At 32.1% G+C, this 17,030-nt stretch overlaps 1 non-coding gene across 1 annotated transcript; it reads right to left on the bottom strand.

The window, feature by feature from the left end:
- Positions 1 to 16,658: 16,658 nt before the first annotated feature.
- LOC141675662 (small nucleolar RNA R71) lies at positions 16,659 to 16,765 on the bottom strand. The gene has a single exon (XR_012556304.1). It is a non-coding gene; the product is annotated as a small nucleolar RNA R71 (small nucleolar RNA).
- Between the last annotated feature and the right edge of the window lie 265 nt (positions 16,766 to 17,030).

A 17,030-nucleotide genomic window follows, 5' to 3' on the forward strand; every position in this document is an offset into this window, starting at 1 on the left:
TGATTCAGTCTTTCTCTTGAATGAAGATTTTCTTTGTTTTGCCTTTTGACAAGAAATATAAAGGCCATCAGGAGCAAATACTGATTTTGGTAGTCCTTTCACAAGATCTTTCTTGACTAGTTCATTTATATTGTTGAAATTTAAATGAGAGAGTTTCTTGTGCCAATTCCACCTTTCTTCAATTGATGCTCTACTTAACAGACATATTGCAGAACCATCAGTACTTGTTGAAAGCTTGGCTTCATAAATGTTACCATGCCTGTATCCTTTCAGAATAACTTTGCCTGTAGATTTGCTTACAATTTCCCAGTGTTCTTCAAAGAAATCCACATGATAACCTCTGTCACAGATTTGAGTCACACTCAGTAGATTATGTTTAAGTCCTGAGACCAGAGCTACTTTTTCAATGATAACATTCCCAAGATTGATATTGCCATATCCCAGAGTTTTTCCAATGTTGCCATCTCCATAAGAAACACCTGGGCCAGCTTTCTCCACAAAGTTTGATAGCAGGGCTTTATTTCTAGTCATATGTCCTGAACATCCACTATCCATAACTAGGATGTTTTTCCTGTTGCCCTGCTATCACAAAGACCACTAATGATTAGTTTTAAGGACCCAGACTTGCTTGGATCCTTTGGCCTTATTAAGTTTGTTAACATTTACAACGGATTTAACATCAGAGTTTATGTTAACAGTTTTCTTATCAGAATTTACAATATCAGACTTTGCATCATAACTTATACTAGAAGGAATAATGCTAACTTTCTTTACAGAAGGTTTTATTTGATAATAATCATAGTACAAACTATGATATTCCTTACAAGTATAAATGGAATGCCATAAACTACCACAATGAAAATAAGGATTTTGTGGCTTATATCTAACAAACTGACTCTTAACTCCTGATTTTGAAGGTGAGGAGTTTATATTCTTATTCTTCCTGCAAAAAGAAGCCAGATGGTTAGAATTTCCACATTTATGACATGTTTTTCTAGGAGCATTAGGAACAGGCTTATAATTGTTACTTTTGTTCACACCTTCCTTTCCATTCCTATTTTTCCTAGGTGGCTTTACCTTGTTTACATTTTTAACCTCTTTCAGCTTATGCTTAAGCTGCTTCTTTGTCATTAAGCCTATGTTAACTTCAGTTGGCTTATCATGTTTAGGTTTGTCAGAAGTTAATTTCTCCTTAACTTCTGATTTCTCAATATCAGACTTTGCAGTTACAAACTTAACAGGATTTACCTTTGGTTTTTGTTTAACAACTATAGGCTCAGTTTCTAAAGTTCCCTTACTGTTCTTATCATCTCCATAACCTAAGCCCTCTTTCCAGTTTCCACTACTAAGAATATCTTGAGTTGCTTTACCAGAGTTAGTCCAAGTCCTAATAATCTCTCTTTCCTTTTCTAACTCAGTTTTTAGAGATTCATTCATTTTTAGCACTTCATCCCTAACATAATAGGCATCATCTCTATCTTTCTGAGTTTGATGGAACATGACTAACTCTTTTTCTAAATAATCATTCCTCTTTTTATAAGCAAGATTTCCAGAAGTTAATCTTTCACATGTTAAAGTTTTATCTTTATAACTAATGAGCATGGTTTTAAGATATCTTCTCAACTCAGTAATATCATCAGTATGAAAGGCATAAGTAGTTTGAGGTACCTTTAAGTCAGCAGTATTATAACTGCTATCAGTATTTGCCATCAAGGCATAGTTTTCCTCATCCTCAGAATCTGAAGCATCTGACCAGCTTTTCTTCTTTGTGACAAGAGCCTTGCCTTTGTCACTCTTCCCTTTTCTGCAATCAGGAGATATGTGGCCTTTCTTACCACAATTGTAGTATTTTACATTTGAGTAATCTCCTCTGTCAGACTTTCCTCCTTTGCCTTCAGATTTTTTGAAACCTTTCTTATCAGAACATGCACCTTTCTAGGAAGACTTCTTTCCTCTCCTGAATTTCCTGTATGCAATCTTTGTGATTCCTTTCACCATAAGAGCACACAGCTTCATCATCTTTTCATCAGGGTCCATCTCTGGTATACTTTTCGTTTCTGAGTCATCATCACTATCAGAACTTGATGACTCAGTATCAGACTTTGTGATGAGAGCCTTTCCCTTTCCTTTCTTTGAGGCAGCGACTTTGGGACTTTCCTCCTCAGCCACAAAGGCAACTGTCCTTGACTTTCTTCCATTCCTCTTGCTTCTTTGTTCCATCTCAAGTTCATGAGTTTTGAACATCCCATAAATTTCATCAAGAGTTGTTTCATCAAGATTATAGTTGTCTCTTATTATTGTGGCCTTTAAATCCCATCTTTCAGGAAGAGCTAACAGGAATTTAAGTTTTGAATCTTCAATATCATACTCTTTGTCAATTAGTGACAAATCATTCAAGAGTTTGACAAATCTGTCATATAAATTAGTTAATGACTCATCAGGCTTGGAGTCAAAGTGCTCATACTCTTGAGTGAGTATAGTCTTCCTGTTCTTCTTGATTGAATCAGTTCCCTGACACCTTGTTTCCAAAGCATCCTATATCTCTTTTGCAGTCTTACATTGAATTACCCTGTTTGACATTACATTATCAATGACACTATGCAGCAAGTGTCTTACCTTTGCATCCTTTGCAATCGATGAGATATGTTCAGCAGTGTAATCACTTTTCTCCTTTGGTACAGACTTTGCTGGATGACCTGCAACTTCCACAGAGATTTGGTTGGCATATGTGGTCTTTCATTAATTCTGTCGAGATATTCCGGATCTGTAGCTTCTAGAAACATAGCCATCTTCACTTTCCATATGGAATACTCAGAAGGTTTCAACATGGGAACTCTTATAGTCTCATATCGACTATGGGTTATGGTTTTTGGAGGTTTTTCAGTTTTGGTGGGCTTGGTTGGAGTTTCTGTTACAGACATGATTATTTTTGGATCTTAAACAGTATGTATTTTAATAGATCTGCTCTGATACCACTTGTTAGGTCACATACACTGTGCAAGGGGGTTGAATACAGTGTTTACTACAATCAAATCGAATATAAGAACTCAAGTAACAGAAAACAGATTTTATTCAACATAATAAACTATGTTACAATATGGAACTATCCTCTCTCAGTGATGAATAAATTATCATGAGAGCTGCTAGGGTTACAAAGAATAATAACTTCGATAATGATAACACTTATAGTGTAAACCCTATGCATGTGTTTATATACTACACAGCTACAAGATAATGTTCTAATTGATATGGAATATAATTCTACTTCCTAAAATATATCAACTAGTTATTTTTTCTTCCAAGTATTCTATTCTTATTAGAATTCTTTCTTCATGCATATTTCTTCTTGCGTTTATCTTGATCTTCTTTACTTTCAATCAACCGTCTGCCTTAGGTTCTGATATTATCTCCCGATAAATATCTTCTGATAACTTAGGTTCTGATATCTTAAGTTCTGACTTCAGTATAAGTGCTGATTTCCAGTTAAGTACTGATTTGTCCTGTTAGTTAAGATCTGAAAACTAAACACAAATCATATTACACATGACATCACGAATATATCTAACACAAAAGTCATAACTGAAAAACCAAACTGTCAGTGAATTCATCATATATTTAGGTACGATTCAATTATACAACAAAATGAGTCAGCACATTGAAAAAAATACAGTTATATAGGTTTGTTAGTTAGTGACTCCATCTTTCACAAGATATATAATTTTAAAAAATGAACAACTTTCAAGAACTAATGAATAAATTATAATCATATCTTTTGATGTTATCATATACAATTCTAACAAATTTATATATAGAAAACAAAATGTTCACTGAACCTATAATTATATTCGCGTCGCGATAATTATTATTCATAAGTAATGTAATTTTAAGAACAAGGATAGGGGAGGTGATAATTGAACTCCTCTTTATCACTTCCAGCAGTTGAGCACCATTGCCACCGCTCGTGCACATAATTCATTAAAAAAGGAGAAAAGAGAATTACTCACTTATCCCATTCGAAGGGGTAAACAAGGAGGGTAGGATGTACGTAGCCTTACCCCTACTCAAGAGAGTAGAGAGGCTTTTTCCAGAAATGACCCCCAATATATCTGAAACGGCTATTAAACCCATGACCGGAACCCTAACCGCTAAGCCAACGTGATAACCATTATTCAATGCTTCATGACAACATTAATACTTTGAGAAATCTAATGTATGATCCAGAAGACTATCTGACATTGTTTGATAAAGCACTTGAATAATTAAAAATCATCCAATAAGTGACCCTATTATCAACCAGGTTGGGTGGCCCCAACAATTTAGTTGGTTGCTCTGAGATATAATCCATGACAATGAATCCACAAGATGTAAAAATTAATAGGCTAAAAAATTTATGCTTGTGCACACATGTTCAATGTATGTTAATCAAGTGCATAAAAATTAAATTGTATAAACGACCAAGTATTGGAATAAAACCAAACAAAGTTGTAACCAGCAACTAAGCACCAAAACTCTAGGAGCATTTCCAACCCATTGCAATATTTTGGGTATGATTTTGATAGCAAAATGATGTAAAAGTTACACTATATCCAAAATTAACACCAACTCAATAACACTAAATTTTATAAAAAAGAATTTTTTTTGTACGATAAAGATAATTTTAGTGTTTAAAGAACAAAAGTTATAAAGTTGTTGGGATAAAAATAGAATGAAATTGTTGAGTCAGTACTGCAAAACTCAAAAGAACTATAGTGTCGTGTTTGGTTTGGATGAATGGAATTGGAGGAAATGAAATTTGAAGTATGATATAAATAAATGTTAATAAATAATATTCCTTCCTTCATTCCATTCCTAACAAACTAAACTAGAGTTCAAACCCCCAATTTCGAGAAGAAATGTTTCATTCCCCATCACCATTATCTTCACAATTTTCATCATAAAGGATTTGTATCCACCCATTTCTTTAACATTCCCCCAACCCAAACCTCCTTAATTTATTTTAAAATAATTCATTATGTTCCATTCTCCCCAAGCAAACACCACATCAAAGCTACATGTTTTGGTGTTATTTTTGCTGTAACGCCAAAATGGGGCAGCTTTTAGAGGTGGGATGGAGTTGATTTTTATCCCAAAATGGTGTATATTTCGGGTTGAGTTGGAAATAGTCTAAGTATGTTCCTATGATAAGTTAGTTTTTCAGCACGAAGCAAAAGTAGGTGCATGAGTATTTTGCTAAGATATGTAATGATGTCAGCATGAACAGGGACTATGTATTGAAGACAATGAAGTAAATTAACAATGGAATCATGGGGAGTTGGAGGATTTTATAGACCTTTGTAATAGTCAAATTCTGTTAAGTAAAAATCTGGAGAGAATATAGTAATGATCGATATTATCACCTAACCACACCTTTACCTGAACCATTCAAAAATAACCAGTACAAAACTAAGAATAAAGCCAATATACTGTTTTGGCAGAGAGAAGAAAAAAACACTGTAGAACGTAAAGGAAAAATAGGGACCTTGATAAAATCGTATTTGGAGGAAGCGTTGCGAGTGGAGAATCGAACATCTGGGATATTTAACTTGTCTTCTTCTTTGTATTCAGAATCATCATAACTTGTGGTACCAGGGGCTACTTCCTAATGTAACCCCTTTTTCCTTGTTCATTTGCACTATATCCCCATTTAAGAATAAAACAGTAGTCGAAATTACAACCAGCATACAAAAATTAGCAACTCAATTAAGCCATAGAATCATAACAATAACAACAACAACAACAACAACAACATCATCATCAACAACAACAACAATAACAACAAAAAAGAAGAAGAAGCTTCATCATTTATAAAATAAACTTCAAGAATTTACACATTGGTAGCATCCTAAATGTCAACTATAAGATTTAGAGTCATGGGACATATTATATTCTGCTAAATACGAAACAAAATTAACAAATTGTTTTCACATATTTGCAATCAGTTTTAAAATTCAGTAAAGTTATGATCAGTGGTAATAATGTGATTCGACAATTTATACAATAATAAAAAAATGAAGAAGCTGCTTATAAGCAAAATTAACATAAAAAGGGGGGAAGTAAACAAGAATATACCTAAGTTAATGGAAACCCCCTAGATTGTATGGAAACTTAAGGGGTGTTGTTGTGATGTCTATAGTGTAACCGGAGTTTAAGCTCTGTTTGGCGGTGCCTTGTGGTATTTATTTATTTGCGTTATAAAAAAACAATGTGTATGTTAGTTTACTGAGAAAATGTAATTCTTCAACTTGGGGGAAAATAAGTTGAGTTTCAATGGTTAATGTTGATTTTTAAGACGTAATGCCCTCAGTCTCCTCTCTTCATGCATGAATTTTTAGGCTAACACATGAAAATTAACAAAGCCCTAACAGAGACCTGTAAGTACACAATGAACTCTGGCCAACTGGCTCACTTCCTTCAAAGGAACCTACCCAACAATTACAATATCATACAAACATCTCATTGATCAGTAGCACAAAACCCTTCATCTCACACATAAACAACTCTCATGACTATGAATGATTTCACCCGAGCATAATAATGTCGTAAATAACTCTAAACCCATTTAAACTACATACACATGCTAAGTTGCTAACATAATGTAATAATATAACCATATAGGTATACAACTAACCGTACTGAAATTACCAAGCATACTCATCAATTACCTGACACACCAGCAGGATCCACACCAGCAGGATCCATAGAACCAAGCAAACCCACCAGTCCAAACCCCCAATCCCTAAACTGCAAACCCCCAATTCCCAAAACTCCAAGCGATGATGATTGACCCGCACCTTTTGAGTCCCCAACCCCGATGATACAATTACGCCGTGGTCGGCCTTCGATCCTATGTATTATCAGCCTCCGTGTATGGAGAGCTTTTGGACAGCCTTCGATTCTATGTAGCTTGTTTAGACAGCGGTGTGGTTAGTGTATAGACAATTAGAGGACAAATAGAGAGGGGCGGAATTGTCTTTTCACCGGGATTAAAATGACTCACGATTTTTTACCCCTTGTTCTGCTATTATATACCATCATCTTAGAACGGTTCTTTGTGGTAGGTGTCACTTGTTATCTCATGGCCATATGATTACTGTTGTAGGTGGCAATGGAGGTTATATTGGTGGTAAGCAGTTTGTTACGACCGAGGACCTTCGTCAAAAGCTATCACATTTAAGATAGGAAAAAGCTTTAATTGTTAAATTGGTAAGAGATACATGTGATATTTTTCACGCCCTACCAGAAAATGATTAATTACTTATTTTTTTAATTCTAAATTCTATATTATCATTTGGATATAAGTTTGTTTATAATTATACACATTGAATCTTCAAATATACCAATGTATAACTAAGATTTAGAAGATTTAACATGTTGAATTTAATATATAGTTGTACCCTATTTTTATAACGGTGAACCAGTAATTTGAAATTTCAATTATTCAATTTAAGACTTAACTATTCCAGAATCTTTGCGGTCTCACTAAAATTTTCTTTTATGCAATATTTTCAACTAATCCAAGGAGTTGGGAATCACCATTTAGGTTTTTGTTCTGCTTCCTCTAATGCTTAGTAATCCACATGTTGATATAGTAGACTTCAACAACAACTTCTTGGCTCGTGTGCGCGACCTTGCTGTTGCTAATCCCATAATTTTAGTTTTGACAAAGGTGATCATTTTTACTTAATAAAAAGCCATATGTATGCTTCTCTCTCTTAATCGCTTAATTCAAGCACAAAGCAACATATTTTTGTATTCCTTTCTAATTATTTTTTTTAATGAAGATATACAAACGGTGCATGAGATTGGAGACCACTCATTCCTGTTACTTAGTATTTAACTAGGTTAGGGTATATAGCTAGTTAGTGGCATTTCATACAGTGCATTTTTGTTGTACTGTACAACATGTGATGTAGGAGGAACATGATAATGAATATCTGAAACTAGTTGACTAATCTATCGGCTGTGGCCTATATAGTCTACTATAATTTTTCTCCTCTTTACTTGTATTTTTACCCATTTCTTTACGGTTGACCTCCTTCCCAAAGGAACAGATTTTTATTGTATTGGTGACTGGGTTGTAGAAGCCACCATGAAGAAAAAACTTAAGTAAGCCATACACTCTATTTAACTTAAACTTTTTTGGTCTTATCCATTCATTTATTAAAAGCATATTGGTATATACAGTTAGTAATGTTATATATATGAAATTTGTTTCCAAGAAAAATCTTATTAGGTATAAAATAGTTTTTTTTGGTTCATCTAGGGCTTCAAGTATTTGTAAAATTAAAGCAGCAGAGCAGTAGTTCCTTTTTGCTGTGAAAGTAGGTAACCAACAAGTCAAGACATTACATGACATATCAGCTTTCTAAATAAGTGTGTAAGAAGAGGTTACTTAGTTCTTTTTGTTCTTGCATTGCTTTTGGTCTAATTTCTTTTATAAATTTGAATGTTAGTTATCAAAATATTCAGTAAATTTGGTTTCCAAGAAGACAAGTTCATGAAATTACGCTTTTCACCCTTTTTTCGTGTTTATATCAAGGGGATAAACATATACAAATCTAATAGTAGTATCTAATTTCTACAGGTAGTAACCAACTGTAAAACCCATATAACTACACGCACGCCAATCACAACGCAATAATATAAGAACACATACATACAACTAACTGGCTGAAACCACAAAGCATACTCATCACTCACCTGACACACCAGCAAAACCACCACAATCACGGAACTGGACGCCTTCGATTTTGTGTATCACCCGATTTTGTTGATTTTGTGCAACACCAGCCTCCGCGAATGGAGAGCTATTTCGAATCTGTATTTCTTGTTTAGACCGCAGTGTGGTAGGGTAGACAGAGAGAGGGGTAAAAATGTTCTTTCACAGGGAATAAAATTACTCATCAATTTTACCCCTGTTCGGCTATTATATATACTACCTTATAACCCGTGCGATGCACGGACTAATTATATATTTATAATTTTATAATTTTCTAAAAATAATTTATAAAAGACGGTAATTATAAATTATTAAGATTAATGAAGTTAAATATTTACGTATTATTTTGTATGTATTATATCGAATAATTCAAAATATAGATAGTTAAACTTGAAAACAAAACACTCAAAATATTATAAATGCTATGACTATGGTTCGAGTTATGAAAATGGAACTACAGTCATTAAGAGAAGATAAATGGGACAAATTTTTAGAAGATGTTAAGAATTTTTATGTTAAGAACTCTATTGAAGTACCTAATATGGATGACATAATATCGATTTGTGGTCGTTTAAGGCGTTAGGACAAATTGTTACACAATTTCATTTGTTGAGATATTTTGTGCGGTTAGTTATTTACTTTCATTATTTATGTATCCTTTTTGCTATAGTCAATTTATAACTTATCTATTTTGAGTCTTCCATGTTGATATTTTTTGTTCAAAATTATTTTTCAAGTGATTGATATAATATTCCGAGAGATGAAATACAGAGGGTAAGACGGAGTTACTTACTTGCATTGCGTCTCTTAGTTCCTGAAATTCATTTTTAGATTTTGATCTTACAAAACTTCTTCGACTACCACCTTTAATACAAATTATTATTTGGTATTATTTTTTATAATTTTGTTTTTTAAATTTTTTTCATGGTTTATTAATTATTTATGTTATATTATAATTTGAATTATTAAAACTAATTTTGGAAGGTTTTTGTTTCCCTACAAAAGAGATAAGAAAGAAGTTGAGTGCGATTATAAATTAAGTTGGATAATAATTTATAGAGTTTGTAGTTATATTAGATACATGATTTAATTTTTTTTAATAATTTATCTAAGATAATAATTATATATTATTGAGATTAACGAAGTTAAAATATTTATGTATTATCTTGTATGTATTATATTTTTGAATGATTTAAAATTTAGATAGTTATAATCTTAAAATGTCCTCCTACTTTGGGTGGCTTCGCGCAGGTGCAGAGACTATTAAAAAGCGGGAGTTTTGAATAATAATGGTGTATCTAGATGATTTGGTATTATTTTTTAGAATTTTTTTTTCTTGATTTATTAATTATTTTGTTATATTATAATTTGAATTATAAAAAAATTGGAAGCTTTTTATTTCCCTACAAAAGAAATAAGAAAGAAGTTGGGTGCGATTAGAAATCAAGTTGGATAATAATTCATAGAGTTTGTATTTATATCAAATACATGATTTAATTTTTTTAACTAAATTATATTTGTTTAAACTTTATTTTGGAAGGTGTTAACATACATTTTAGGATGATTCAAAATTTAGATAGTTAAAATCTTAAAATGTCTTCGCGCAGGTGCGGAGACTATTGAAAAGTGGGAGTTTTGAATAATAATGGCGTATGTAGATGATTTGGTATTATTTTTTAGAATATTTTTTTTTCTTGATTTATTAATTATTTTTTTATATTATAATTTGAATTATAAAAAAATTGGAAGGTTTTTTTTTGACAAAATGCTTTTTATAAATTGCATCAACCAAAATTACAACTTAATTTCAATAGGAACAAAACTCCCATCGAAAAAAACACAGCCAGGATTAAACAAATAAACGAGCTAAGCAAATAGTCGCTAATGTTTTCAGACTGTTTAACATCATGAATCTCAAGATTCTTTGAATGAAAAAAGATTAAAATGGCTTCCTGGTCGATCATACCTGCACCAATCCTGGAACTAGTAATATCACAAATGAACTTCACATAAGCACCACCTGTAGCCCAATGTTCAGAAGCACCCAAGCTATCTATATGCCAAAAACCAGCTATAGACAAGCCGAGGGTGAAAGATCTCAAAAGATGAACACATTTTAGTTGTGAAAAGTAAGCTCTTGTAATATTTGGCACCAGCCCAAATTCAATGCACGAAAAACAGATCTCCCACAAAACCACATAAATCATTTTCAAAGTAGCCAGGAACAAAACAAAAACAAGCATCCAAAAAACATACTTCAACATTCCAACAAAAGGGGGACAATCCAGACACACGTCAATAGACGAGACTTAAACCAAAAAATTTAAATACCTTGGAATGACACCAAATTTTGGTATGATGTTAAGGAGAAGGATTTGAATCTAGTGGTAATTTTTATTTGCAGAATCGGACTCAAAATCAAGATAGATCTGAGAAATAAATTCTAGATATTTGGTTTTGGTTCGATTTTTATTGAAAGGAAGAAGGAAAATCAAAGAAAATGAAAGTTTTGGGGCTTACCACCGGTGAAGTTCCGGCGGAAGCCCCCGGCAGCCGGTAGGCACGAGCAGAAACGGAAGAAACAGGGGGCGGTCTCACTTTAAAAAAATTGGAAGGTTTTTATTTCCCTATAAAAGAGATAAGAAAGAAGTTGGGTGCGATTAGAAATCAAGTTGGATAAAAATTCATAGAGTTTGTAGTTATATCAAATACATGATTTAGTTTTTTAACTAAATTATATTTGTTTAAACTTTATTTTGGAAGGTGTTAACATACATTCAAGGATGATTCAAAATTTAGATAGTTAAAATCTTAAAATATCCTCCTACTTTGGGTTGCTTCGCGCATGTGCAGAGACTAATGAAAAGTGGGAGTTTTGAATAATAATGGTTTATTTAGATGATTTGGTATTGTTTTTTAGAATATTGTTTTTTTTATTTTTTTCTTGATTTATTAATTATTTTGTTATATTATAATTTGAATTATAAAAAAAATTGGAAGGTTTTTATTTCCCTATAAAAGAGATAAGAAAGAAGTTGGGTGCAATTAGAAATCAAGTTGGATAATAATTCATAGAGTTTGTAGTTATATCAGATACATGATTTAATTTTTTTAACTAAATTATATTTGTTTAAACTTTATTTTGGAAGGTGTTAACATACATTTTAGGAAAGTGTTAACCGATCGACCAAACGAAATCATGTTTCACTTATAATAGTATATTATAGATACTAGCCTAAAATCCGTGTAATAAACGGGCTTTTTATAATATTACATAATTTTTTTATAGTTTTATTCTGAATTTAATTCTCAAATTTGTCCATTTGATATTTTAAATGACATGATTTAATGATAGATATATTAATATATATTCATGACTTTTTTAAGAAGATGTATATAAAAAAGTAATATTATCCATTCAACGATATATTTTATTCATATTTCTACGTGTGATCATATTTTTAATTAAAAGTCAAGTTAATTTAGATCAATAGTATTTGAATAAAAAAATCTGAATCGGTAATATCTGAATTCTGAATAAATAATACAGTTTAGTACATAAACTTAATAAAAATTTCTGAACAAAATTTTATTTTTTACTTATAATTGAATTTCGTTATTTGAGAAATTATTTAAAAAGAGTAATAGTTTATGATAATTATAATATTCAAATTCATAATAAATAACTTAAATAATTTTTATTCAGGCTAAAAATCAATTTTTTAATAATTTAATAATTAAATATAAATATAACGTAACACATTATGACAAAACTTTCTTAGCAAATTTGTAAGACTATCATTGAGAAACTAAAGTGGTAAGTTCTATATTTATTGTATTGATATATACATAATAAAGTAAAACAGTATTGTATAACACGGACCCGACTTCTTAATCACTAAGCAACTTTTTTCCTTCTTAGTTATTGAGAAGGTAACAATTGTTAAGATATTTTACAAAACAATTCAAACACTCTTAATTGTTAAGAAATGCTTGTTAAAAATGATTAAGAATGATTAATAAGTAAATAAATGATCTCTAACTTCTTTTCATTTTTTTGTCATGAACTTCTCTTTATCTTTGAATTAATAGTTTACATTATTTTGTTTTAACCTGAGATTCATTACACCGACCAAACCATTGTAATTTTTTTAAATCCGGATCAATATGATAATCTTGTTTTAGCCAGAAAGGATTTTATTTTAGTTGGTCTAATTATATTTTGATTTTAATTTTGTTTTAGTTTGGATCAACTATATAATATGATTCTAGCCTGAATGAAGATTATAATTATTTTATTTTAGCCTGATTCAATATTATAATTTTATTAGCAGTATCCATAGTATTTATTATTTTCTTTAAGCTTGAAACACATTATATCAACCAAATCCATCTAACTATATTTAGTTTGGATGAAAAAGGTAGATTATTTTAGAATAATAATAATTAAATTGGTTCGTATATTAAATATCATTTTTAGAATTAATTTAAATAAAAATGTAATTTGTATAATAAGTTGATTTCAATATCAATTTGAATAATACAGACCCCCGTATGAATTATTATTTAAATTGGTAGAGGAAGTTGATCTCGGTATCAATTAAAATTTAAATCGGAAGATTATGCTGACTTTAATATCGATTAGAATAATATAGAGCTGGATGTGAATTTGAATTTGAATTTTTCATGAAGTTGACTTCAATATCAATTGAAATTAGAATGATTGATAGACCGACCGACCATACTTTTAGTGTTTCATCCATTTAAAAGGTTAACTTAAATATCGATTAGAATACTACATAGTTCGATATTAATTAAAATTTAAATTGGTAAAGGAAGTTTACCTCTGTATGAATTAAAATTTTAATTTGAAAAAGATGTTGACTTTAATATCGATTAGAATAATATAAAGTCAGCTATGAATTTGAATTTGAATTTGAATTTGAATTTGAACATGAAGTTTACTTAGATATTAATTGAAATTAGAATGACAATCCGACCAACCAACCAACCAAACTTTTAATGTTTCGTATATCATAATAGAGTATAGATTGTTTTTTAACCCGATATCATTATATTGGCCAACAAATTATCTTTAAATTTTAATTTTGTGTTAGTCCAGTTTAATAGTATAATATTTTTTAAATTGTGTCAATAATATTTATTAATCTATTTTAGACACACGTAACAAATCCAACTAACTATATCTGATTTTTATTTGTATTTAACCCTAATCGATATTATAATTTGGATTAAGACGGGTTGAATAATGCTTATTATATTTTTATTTTGAGGATAATTTACCAAACAACAAATTTTTTTTATTTTAATTTTGTGTTACACCGTTTCAATAGCCCGTACTGTTAGGAAATGAATAACACACATGGGGGTGAATGTGTTTTCAATATTTTTAGGCTTTTCTTGAATGTTTTTGGTTGAATAAAGTAAATTTAATCTTGTAAAGAAGATGTGTTAATGCAGTAAATAAACATGCAATAAACAAGAACACAATCTTTTCAAAACTCACTTAATTTTTATATTAAAAATCAAGAATATTTTTCTACAAAATTTCCAGGCTCTTTGTTTAAAGAACTTAGCTTCTTTTTGAGAGAATTACAAGATTTTCTTTCTAAATTGTTACTGCTAACAAAAGATCAGTGTTAACTTTATAACTCGGTTAATTGCTGGTTTACATAGTGTACAATAAGACATGTTATTCACTTTTCTAAACTGTCATTTGTCATTTCTATTTATAGAAAAGTATCTCTTCCATTTCTGGCTTATCATATCTTTAGCATCTGATAAGTGGCATTTTATACCACTTAGAATGTCTTATAATGGCTTGAATTGATGTCTTGAAATCAAGTATTTTGTGTATTTGATGCGTTTTTCTAGTGTTTGTGCATTTCAGGGTATTACTTGTGTTTGAGGGGAGATTTCATCAGGAATAAGCCTAAGTATGTGCTTGGCATTGCAAGTGGGAAGTTAGGAGCAGAACGCAGCAGAAAACGGGAGCAAATTAATAAATTTTCCAGTGAGGTGTTGGGCGCCCGCTCAGCCTGGCTGGGCGGCCGCTCAGGAAGCTGGGCGCCCGCTCAGGATTGCTGGGCGGCCGCTCAGGGTCGTAAATTAAAACACTGATTTTTAGAGTTCTATTTCTGTTGGACTTCCGACTTCTGAGATAGCTGGGACTTGTGCGGCTTCTATATAAGTAGTTTTCAGAGAGGTTTCACGTGTGTTGAATCGTGGTATCAATCAAGGAGCAAGGAAAGAAGGAAGAAGACCGTTTTAGCACACCGCAACGAAGAAGATGAAACATAGTTTTCTTGTGATTCTTTTATTCGTTGTATCAGTGGATGCTAGTTTTCTTTACTTTGAACCTTATTACTCTTGTGACGTACTCTGGTTTTTATAAGTATTTTTATTAGTTATTCTTGTGTGTTATTATCATATTTTCATATGAACCCATGGTGATGATGAGTTCAATCATGGGATAATCGTGATCATGGGGTCGTAATGGATTTACTATGGAATTTTTTAGTTAATTGTTTAATACCTTAGTGTGTGATGATTGTATGATATCTAGTATTGGTTGTGCTTATTCGTCTTATGTGCGTCGCGAAAATATAAGATAGGGTGTTAGTCTCTTGTGAAGCGACAGTGGATCTTGAGGTTTAGAACTTGCCATACTAGCATAGGTTCTTGTATGTGTATACATGATTAGTGGGTAACTATGACCGTTTTACTTACCCTGTGTAATCATAAGGAATAACTTGTGCTTAAATCGTTATGTTGTCAAATTCTGTAGACATATAGGGTCTCAACATAATTGATGCCTATTCAACTTCTATCTTAATTGTGGATGTTTGGTAGAATGGTATTAGTACAACGAAAGTTGGCTTTTATCAGTTTCGTGTTATTCGATTAATATCATCACTGTTACGTGCTAAGGGTAATAACAATAACTATTGAAGGAAGTAGTAATAAAGTTATAATCTCATGTGTGTTTAATATTGTTAATTCAAGTGTTAATTCTCGTAGTTAATTATAGTTAATAATTAGTTAATCAATTCTACGTGTTATTGTCTTGACATTGAGAAGTAATCATACATTGGTGAGTAAGTGTTAATTGAACATAATTAGTCTGAGTCTCTGTGGGAACGAACTAGAAGTTATTCTATATTACTTGCGAACGCGTATACTTGCGTGAATTATTAGCGTATGTTTTGTGCCTAACAAGTTTTTGGTGCCGCTGCCGGGGACTCGGCGTATTTGTGTAGTTTATGTACTTACCATCAGTGGTCATTAGGACTCATTGATTAAGACGTGTTACTTATTGTTCCCGGTTGTGTTTCAGCTACTTTAGCGAGCGTTTATGCAAACACGTTTTCGTACTCGCAAGAGGACTTTAGATATGGCTGAGGAGACAGACTCAGTTCTTGATATTCCGGAAAAGATAGGTTTTGAAGATTCGGATAAAGAGAGTGAGCAGAAAGAACCAGTAATCATGGGTGATCGTATAGTTCCAGCAGATCCAGCTCTTCTGGACTTTTCTCGGCCTTAAATTAATGACATTCATTCAAGCATCCTTCATCCGGCTATTCAAGCAAACACTTTTGAAATCAAGCCGGGCACTATTCAGATGGTGCAGAATTCTGTTTCTTTCGGAGGTGCTGCGACTGAAGACCCCAACATGCACATCAGGAATTTTGTCGAGATCTGTAGTACTTTCAAATATAATGGTATGACTGATGAGGCTATCAAGCTGAGGCTTTTCCCATTCTCTCTAAGGAATAAAGCTAAGGACTGGTTACATTCTGAACCTGCGGGGTCCATCACTACTTGGCAAGATCTTGCGTAAAAGTTTCTGGTGAAGTTCTATCCAATGGCGAAGACTGCAGCTATGAGGAGTGCTCTTACTCAGTTTGCGCAACAAGCAACAGAATCTATGTGCGAAGCTTGGGAGCGCTACAAGGAGATTTCAAGAAAGTGTCCACATCATGGTATGCCTGACTGGATGGTGATCACTGGTTTCTATAATGGTTTGGGGGCCCAATCTCGGCCCATGCTCGATGCAGCAGCTGGAGGTGCCTTGTGAGCCAAAAGCTATACTGAGGCTTATAATCTTATTAAAACTATGGCTGTAAATGAGCATCAAAACCCAACTCAAAGGATGATGCCTGGGAAGGTAGCAGGTATTCTGGAAGTTGATGCAGCTACAGCTATCGTAGCGCAACTCCAAGCGCTGTCTTTGAAGGTCGATTCTTTAGCC

This window comes from Apium graveolens, chromosome 7, assembly GCF_009905375.1.
Source record: "Apium graveolens cultivar Ventura chromosome 7, ASM990537v1, whole genome shotgun sequence".
NCBI lineage: Eukaryota > Viridiplantae > Streptophyta > Magnoliopsida > Apiales > Apiaceae > Apium > Apium graveolens.